At 36.9% G+C, this 9,250-nt stretch overlaps 1 protein-coding gene across 1 annotated transcript in view; it reads left to right on the top strand.

The window, feature by feature from the left end:
* LOC110376519 (serine hydroxymethyltransferase) overlaps window positions 1-9,250 on the top strand; it is a 136,137-nt gene that overhangs the window by 1,761 nt on the left and 125,126 nt on the right. The window lies entirely within an intron of this gene.

Below are 9,250 nucleotides of genomic sequence, written 5' to 3'. Positions count from 1 at the left end.
CGCTACGGTCGAACTTTATTGAAATTGTTCGAATATTCATATCGTAATATGCTTATATCGTCGTTGATGACGTCATTACCCGGCGACCTGAAATTGTAAGCTCAGTTACAAGTTAATGAACGTGTGACCGAGGTGCTAATTACTATGCCATCGTGTTCTGACGCTATATGTATGGAATTTAATATAAACGCTTGCCATATTGATCCTTTTAATAAACTGTCGGATTAATGATATGAATACAGAGTAGGTGAATTAATCAATTTTGTTAACATGATTTTGTACAGCAATGAATTTTGCTCATGTTTGAAATATAATAATGTGTCCATTATACGAGTTAAATGATTGATGTTGGATAATAATGGCTGGGGTATGTAATTGTTTTTGTAACCTGATAATAATGAAGCGACAGTACGTTTATAAATGAAAGAATGTTATTTAGTTCAGTAAATACAAATATTTCGTGATGTACAAAACCAGAGCTAAAACAAAATTCAAAATTACCTTTGGCCTTGCACATGTTGTTCGTAAACTATTTGAAATCCCGTTCGTAAACTAGTGAGTCACTAAACTTTGCTTACCAACTATTCAAACCACTGTAATTTTGATCACTAGTTGACAATGTGTTCGTGTATTACTTACTGCTGTCGTTTATAAGCAGTACCACTTAACCCGTAGTATGCATTTATTTTTTCTATAAAGTTCAAATACTGTCAAATTGAGTTGGTTTAACCACTTCACTGTCAAAGATGCAGATACAATAGTTAAACAATCAGTGTGTATCACATATGACTTATGGGAAAGGGAGTGTCTACAGGTGCTGAAAAATAATTCATTCAACCACTCAACCAGTTACTATTCTCAGGGATGTAACTTCTGTTAAGTTCTATTCACTGCCTAGTCGACACGAACTCGTAGATAATTCATGGGTTTGCAGGTGCCTATATGTCTACCTACATATTTGATTTAGTGATTGGTTTCTTTGAAAAAGTTTCTATTGTTAAAAGCCAAATCTATTTTGAGCCAGTCACCAATATATCAACAGGTCTTTGTAGACGAGACAGTACCAGATGGACTTTCCAAAATTACTGCTATTGTTGTAAAGATCTTGAATAGTCTCTGCAGATCAAGGAGAAGTAATGGAGATAAAGTAATTTACTTAAGGAAGATCAATGACATTCATGAAAGATACTTCTTTCATCCAAAGTATTTTTAAAACTTGTATCCATCCATCTAGAAAGAGTTTCAGACTCAATACTTCTTTTGTGCATTGGAATTTAAAACTTACACGGGGTTCTGTTTAACTTAATTTACTGGCAACTAAATAACATCAGGATACAGGTTTTCTCTCCAATAGTAATAAATTAGTTTTAGTGCATCTAATTTTATATAACTATCTATACCAATTATGTACTATTGAAACATTTTGTTTGCGTTTTTGTTTTAGTCTGCAAATGTATAGATGTGTTCTTTTCTCCTTCAGTTTGCAAAAAATCTATTACACTGTCGATGTTTGAATTCTCCTGTGGCCCACGATTCCGTCAGTTCCATAGTTTTTTCTTCGGCTGTCGACAGTTTTTCTTCGTGGAGTTTTGAAACTATATCACATAATGAGATCTTAGATGATATCGCATGTGGAACTTCTCAAGGGACCATAATTTATGTCATTGGAACTTCCAAGCGAGTAGATAAATGTTGTATACAAGTAACTGCCTATTTAGATGTGAGATTATGTTTCCCAAATCTTATCTACAGGGACCAATAACATGGCATCCCGTGTAGGGCATGCAATACCGGTTAACCGGTTTCGTTTTTACCGGTAAATCGCCCATTTTTGCGAGTTTTAAATTACCGGTAAAAATAATATGAAACCGGTAATTTACCCGTTTTTACGTTTTTCTGATAAAATATAGCAATTGTTCATTTAACGTCAAATCTTTGTTATGTAGCCTGAATAAGATGTAATGTTGCATACATTACGTATTGTAAGAGTGTTAAAGTTGCTGTTTTTTAGGAAAGTAAACTTGTGTGTCCTTAACTATCTCTAGGTTAGATACAAATCTTCTTTCTCATCATAATTTATAAAATCTAAACAAATTGTATTCATTCGGTTATTCTGTTTTTCCTCATAGCTGTCAGCTCATACTAGGTACAAATGTAGCTAATGCTTATTTTACCTACTTTATGACCTAACTGAGCAAGGGCTTTTACTTCACCACCATGCGGACAGCTCTGAGGACACAGTGGAGCACACAGTCCAGGTGTGCACTACCTGGGAAGGGTACCGCCGCGCCGTATTGTCGTCAGCGGCGACCTTTCGCGTTCTTCCCTGGTTCAAACCATGGTCCGGAGAGAGAGGGAATGGGAAGTCGTCGCCTCCTTCTGCGAAGCAGTCATGCTCGAGAAGGAGACGGCGGAGCGACTGCGAGTAGCATCTCTCATCCCAGCCGCTGTAGTGGACCAGGAAGACACCACGGGCGCCAAGGGTCGAGATACGACTCCCGGCCACCATAGGCGTCGGTCTGTGGGCGGTGAGTTCGGGTGGCTCATCGTTCCACCGTCTGCACATAGACAACAGACCCGTGTCAGCGGACCGCTTTGTTCCACGGGCTCCTTAGGGAGATGTCAGCAAACCCAGTGGGGCCCAGCAGCGCCAAGGCCTGCCGGGGCCGCGGGATTGTACGATAGAGTTACCGCGACCCTGGTCCATAAAACGCCTACTAAACAACATGGGTAGACGGAAAGAGTCTGTCATTTGATGATTTACCACAAAAACTTAAATGAAAAATATATATTTTTTTCGGTAATTCTTAACGTTTATCCCGTCTTGTGACGGGGTCGGTTTTCCGTATCTTCCTTCTTCCACTTCGTTCTATCCTCCTGAATAGACATCTTCCTCTTCGAGTTCGCAGATTTTCATGTCATTCATTACGACACTCAACCACCACCGTTTCGGCCTGCCTTTGCGCCTTTGACCGGGTATATTGAGATTGAGTACTTATCACATTCACACTGCCGATGTCCTCAGGTGTCACTCCTTTTTACATGTCCGTACCATCGCAGCCGTTTCTCTTGCATTTTGTCGGCGACATCGCGTACGGATGATACTGACATGTTTTTTGTTACGGCCCACGTCACAAAAAACGTTTACCACCTTATACTTTGCATATTTATTTAGTTTTTGCTTTAGGACTACCCAATCTTATTGTTATAATATTACATTTAAACAAAATACAAAAATTACCGTTTTACCGGTTTACCGGTAAAAATATTTTTATTACCGAATTTTTACCGGTAATTTTTGTTTTACCGAAATTGCATGCCCTAATCCCGTGTTATAGAAAGGGCATCATATTTTAATTAAATCGCATGTTGAAACATTAACGAATGAATCTCTTAAACATAATTATTTTTAGCTACTTAGGAAATAATTAAGCGCTAAAGAAATAAGGATGATTTTAGCAAATAAAAAATATATCCGAAGCCAAATTAGGTTTTCGCTTTGCGCCTACGCGAGGCTAGGTGAGAATAAAAACTTCTAATAAATATGTATAGAGTAGGAGATCTCGTTACCTAGAGCCTAAGTTTACTCAGGCAGTAACTCGAAGCCTATTAATCTTACTACTTTGTGAGCTAGCTAATGAGCCAGTCTACAGTGCTTAGAAATGGAAATTATTTAGGTACTCTAAGTGAGTCTGCTGGATTAAGTGGGAAATTATTATGCAAATAGTCGTTAATTTCAATTTGCTCTTGCTTAATATTCGTCGTCGTCGTGTTCCTTTATTAGCATTGTTAAGGAATCATAATGAATGAAGTGGACTGGGTTTATTTCGGTTTTTATGGGCACTTAGGAAGAATTAGCTTCGTAAAATATACCTTCTTTTTTAATTTTCTGCAATTTTTTGCTTATAATATTTTGTCAATGTTTGTAGGAGAGTCAAAATCTCACTTTACGTAGCTACTCGTACAGTTACTGGAACATCTGCGCGTTTTGATTTACAATTCCAAACAATTCTTGAATATCCGCATGTAAAACAGAAACCTTGCCTGTGAACGATTCTGTTTGAATTATTCAGAATAACAATGTATCAACGTTATCGTGTTCAATGTTGTTCATCACAATATTTTGACTGCTCAAGTGGAAGGTATTTTTTGTTTCCATTAATTTTGCTTGAAGTTGTTTTATCAGATTTTCCGGTTGAAGCCCCAAAGGTGATTTTTCTAATCATTGCTTTGGTTCATTTTATCTCAGTTTTTGCAGGATTTAATGAGTGTAGGCAGACTGAATGATGAAAAGGTTGTACTCAAGATGTTACGTCATCAATTCCTTTGGCTTGAACGCCATTACCTAGTGAGTCGTCAAATTTTAATAGACCCAGCTAGGTCAGGCATATTCATTCATTAAGAAGCGGCAGATTCCCGGAGGGTTGGTAGGAGTAAGCAAATCCATTACCGATCGATGCTGAACAGTTTGAGAGGTAGCATTATGTGTGATATGCTGTTCTTAATGTTGTTTAGTAAAAAAGATTAGGTGGTAGAAATAGTATAGGTACACTTTACAACAATACTTACAATTATTATTCTCTTTTATTTTTATGATGTTTAGGACTGTAAAAGTAGAACAAAAAGTCTTGTAGCTCAGTTCACACTGAATGATGTAGCAGTCGAGTAAAATAACTCTGAGCGAGAAGGATCTCATTATTATGAATCGTTTCGCGTTCTTAGTGGTCGTCGGGTTAAATATTCTTTTTTGTGACGAATTTACTTTTCTTTGTCTACCATGGCCCTTTTAATTTAGGTCATGTTGAAAAAAGGAAGAAAGTACACAATACAAGATGTGGAACATTTCATTACAAACTTCGGTTATTTGAATTGTGTTTAATTTTGTCAAAGAAAAAAACCTTTGTGTAGTCAAAAAATATTATTATTTTACTTGTCCTAGTTTGCAGCATAGGCAGCGTTCAGCACAATTAATTTAAAGAATCTAGTTGCTCAAACTAAATTCTCTTTGTTGGAAACCCGTGAAACATTTTTCGGACGCCATTGAACTCCACAACAGCATAAACAAACCATCGAACATTCTCGCATCACTTCATTTCATCGATTAGGTTGAAGTGTTTCAATAAATCGCGATATAAATTCACTGGGTAGGAAAAAACCCTCGTTACTCAAAGAAAATAAAACCACATGTTTATTACACTTTGAGCGAATAAAAAACTGTGGTTGTGAAGATAGTGGATTACCTATCTAGGGCAGCTGGAGTTATTTCTGTCGTGGGTTACATTGACTATATGTAAGCAGAGTAGCTTGTAGGTACAGGTAGCTAATAATGGAATTACCTAGTCGACTGAACGTCGTGCCCCCGGGGATAACATAGCTTCGGTACATTGTTTGTGGTGCTCCGCAGAATAATATTAATCAACGAGATGACTACAAGGAATCGAATGTACCCTATTATTTCTATCATGCTGCTTGTTCAGTGATGCTTACTTAGAAAATCCCTTTGCTACACTCCAAGCAATCTCTTCAGTAGGTATATGTAGGTAGGTACATAAAACAAACTTATAAATTCCGAGCAAATATTTTACTTTTTGTGATTGGTTATTTTATTTTTCTAAACCATTGGGCAAATAAAATTGTGAACACAAGAGACAGCCCAAAAACTCCGAATACACTCAGCGGCACGGAATCTGGCCCAAGCACATTTGGGCCTTATAACCATTATTTAAATGAAAAATCGGAATTTTTATTTTAAAATTGTTTAATTTACTCATTTTCCAAAAGAAAATGACTAACAAACAACAGAATTGTGAGGATTTTCACTAAGTTTCATTGAGTTACAAAACAGAGTCCTTTACCGCAATAATCACCATAAACTTTTAAATTCAACATTTTTAACAAAACAGAAAGTTATCGAATTTTAATAATGGGTGTTTCTTCCTCTTGATCTGATGACTGCCTGCATACGATCTGGCATGCTCTGGATGATGTTTTTTATCTCCACCTGAGAGATCTCCTCACAGGCAGCTACCTGCGCCGTTTTCAGTTCACTGAGAGTTCGTGGTGGTTTACGACTTGCTCGGACCTGTTTTTTAGGCATGTTCCAGACATGTCCTACAGGATTCAAAGCTGGGTTTCTTGCAGGCCAGTCCAATTTTTGAATACCGACCTCGAACAAGTAATCGATTACGCAAAGAGCTGTGTGAGGTCGAGCATTGTCCTGTATTAAACGAAATTCTTCACTTCCTATGAATCCCTGACAGGGTAAAACATGATTTTGAAGGATCTCTTCAATATACCGCACTGTTGTTAGACGACTTTCGACAACCAATAATTCAGTACGGGCTTCTGAACTTATGCCTCGCCAAACCAAGATGGACCCACCATGAAAACCGACTGTTTGCTTGGTAGTGGTGGGAAGAAACCATTCTCCGCGCATTCTCCATTCACATTTACGGCCGTTTGGAGCTCTTAAGACGACTCTGCATTCATCGGTCCATAAAATTTTACTCCATTGGTCATGCGTCCAATTTGCATTTTCTCTTACAAACCTAAGTCTGGCTATGCGATGGTGCGGGAGAAGTTCCGGGCCTCGAGTTGGTCTTTGAGCACGCAGATCCCGTTCCTCCATCCTTCTTCTTATTGTGTGCTTACGGACGTTGACTTCTCTTGCTGTTTGCAAAGGCTGGCGTATCTCTAACGCAGTGAGAAACCGAGTTTTCATTATTGCACGTACGATAAATCGGTCGTCGTGCGCCGACGAACACCTTACACTGCCACTTTCTGGTCTTTTTGTGTAAAGGCTAGTCTGGTCATACATTTTCTATGCATATTTTTTACATGTACGCGGTGCACTTAAAGTTTCAACCATCTTCCGCTGCGTACGCCCTTGGCGTCTTAGCAACACTACTTGAGCAACTTGAGCTGCAGTAAGGGTAATTTTCAGATCAAATTGTGAATAAAAGAGAAACAAAAAACGATCATTCATTAGTTTTTTTGGAACGTGCTTAGTTCTTCGGTAATTTCTATCTGAATTTAAACTTAACTTTCTGCTTTGTGTTCCAACAACGTAATCTGTTTCTAGTGTTATAAAAGTTAAACAGATACACATTTTTCTGTATTTTAATTAACAATTACGAAATTACTGACAATATGTCATATGAAATTAGAATTTACAACGGCTATCTGGGCTGATATCTACTTATGTTTGTTTGGGCCAAATTCCGTGCCGCTGAGTGTAGATAGGAACAAGAGCGTTTTATGTTTACCTGTATCTATAGCCTACTTATTATTTTTGATAAATTTTCACGCACGAGTACCTCCTCTCATCGAAGCGGAATGTAAATATTTTTGTATGTAAGTACCTAATATAATTTCAGCGATAGCAATATTGTGAAGAGATATCGAAAATAAATTCTGGCCGAAAAATATAACATTTGCAGCTCATATAGGTAGAACTTAATTTGTACAAAGATATTCTGGTGCTCTTAAAAGTAAGGCTTACTTCGGAATACACAGAAACGATACGTTTTAGTTCTTTTAGTTCTAAAACCAATTGGGTAATAATAACATCAATTTGAAATAAGTTATTTTCTTAAATGATTTCCCTAGTACCGTTTTTCTTAAAGACAAACCGTTTTCTTAAGTCGGTAGCGGCATTTATAAAGCCCCACCCCAATAAATCAATTCTAAAAGCTTTTCGCAAAGTTAGAACAAGTAAATTCTTCGATATTATTCTAATTCGTTATTTTTAGTATCCCTTGAGAGTTGTAAGCCGGGAGAGGTCAGGAGGAAGGTACGAAGTGTTCTTTATACAGTGTGCATTAAAGCGGAAGATATATCGAGGACTACATATGTCGGCAAAACGACCTTTCCCGGAGCTCTAGCCCAAGCACGAATATTTGCGAAAAGTTATTCGTATCGAAATCGAGTAACATTTGTATGAGAATTGTACAGCGCCCCTATCGGGCGTAAAAGGAAACAAAAAATGGCAGCACGAACATTGTTTTGACGTACGGTAACGTAAACTCTCGAAGGCTGGCTATCGAGTATGGTCGAAACATTATTCACTTGAAAAAAGTCGGTGAGAAAAGTTTCGAGAAGTGTAAAAATAAAGTTTTAACCGTGTTTATGTTTTGTTTAGAGTTAGTTTTGTGAATAGAAGTGTTTTAAAATTATTGTTAAGTTATTGGAACAATTAGTAATAGCTTCAATATACTTTAAAATGCAAAGACCGCCACTGTATGAACGTAGTACCGCATATTATTTTTTAGCTTCAAATTTACTAGAAAATTATGGATATCAATCACGAGAAACAAGGTACCTAAGTAATTAAATCATATTTTATTTATTTGCGTAGATACCTATAGAATTAATGTGTTTGAAAAAAAAAATGTTATTTATATGTTTATTTTTAATCATTGTAGAGCAAAACTTAGGAATAGAATTAACCCACTGGACACAAATGAAACCGAATTTAAAAATATAGAATATAGAATATAGAAATAGCATTGCACTTAAAATACTTCACACTAAAGTTTATGCCACTCAAACTTATTAAAACTGTTTACTCACGCTTCCATGAATTCAACCATCATTTCATATTGCGTGCGTCTGACTGGTTCTCATAATTATTTATTATATTGAAAGCACTTAATTATTTGTAGCAAAAAAAAACCAGAAATACTTTTGTTGTGGACGTGTAGCAAAACATAAACAAATTTGGCGCCCTTACGCGCGTCGGATGTCAAGTGGGTGCGTTCGGTACCCGTCATTTTTAAAAAATAAAATCTCCGTAACTATGTTATATTGCTAAAGATAATGCCATTTTATAATGTCTAATAATTAACTTTGGGTCTCTTTTTTATATTACATTCAGTTTTTATTATAATTTAATAATAATAAAACGTTTAATCAAAGGTAAAAAAAATATTAACAACTAGAGTTAGTTTTCGAACGCACCATTCATTCAACAATCGTTCATTTTGCTCACTATGGCGCGTCCCTATTTACATTTGCATGACGTCACATTAGAATTCGAATCGAGTGTTCGATAGTGCTTCGAATGTGGTTCGTGCTGCCTACTATCGACAGACTCCGTTTTCGAATCGAGGCCTCGATACATTGTCGATACGAATACGTTAGATATTCGTGCTTGGCCTAGAACTCAAGTGATAAAGTGCCTCTGTTATTGCACCCGCAAGCGTAACTAAATAGGCACTCGTATGTAAAACTGGATTTGTTTGGGCTCAGA

This window comes from Helicoverpa armigera, chromosome 2, assembly GCF_030705265.1.
Source record: "Helicoverpa armigera isolate CAAS_96S chromosome 2, ASM3070526v1, whole genome shotgun sequence".
Taxonomy (NCBI): Eukaryota; Metazoa; Arthropoda; class Insecta; order Lepidoptera; family Noctuidae; genus Helicoverpa; species Helicoverpa armigera.
Note: the sequence above shows the minus strand (reverse complement) of the source record. Positions and strands in the feature narration are given on the sequence as shown.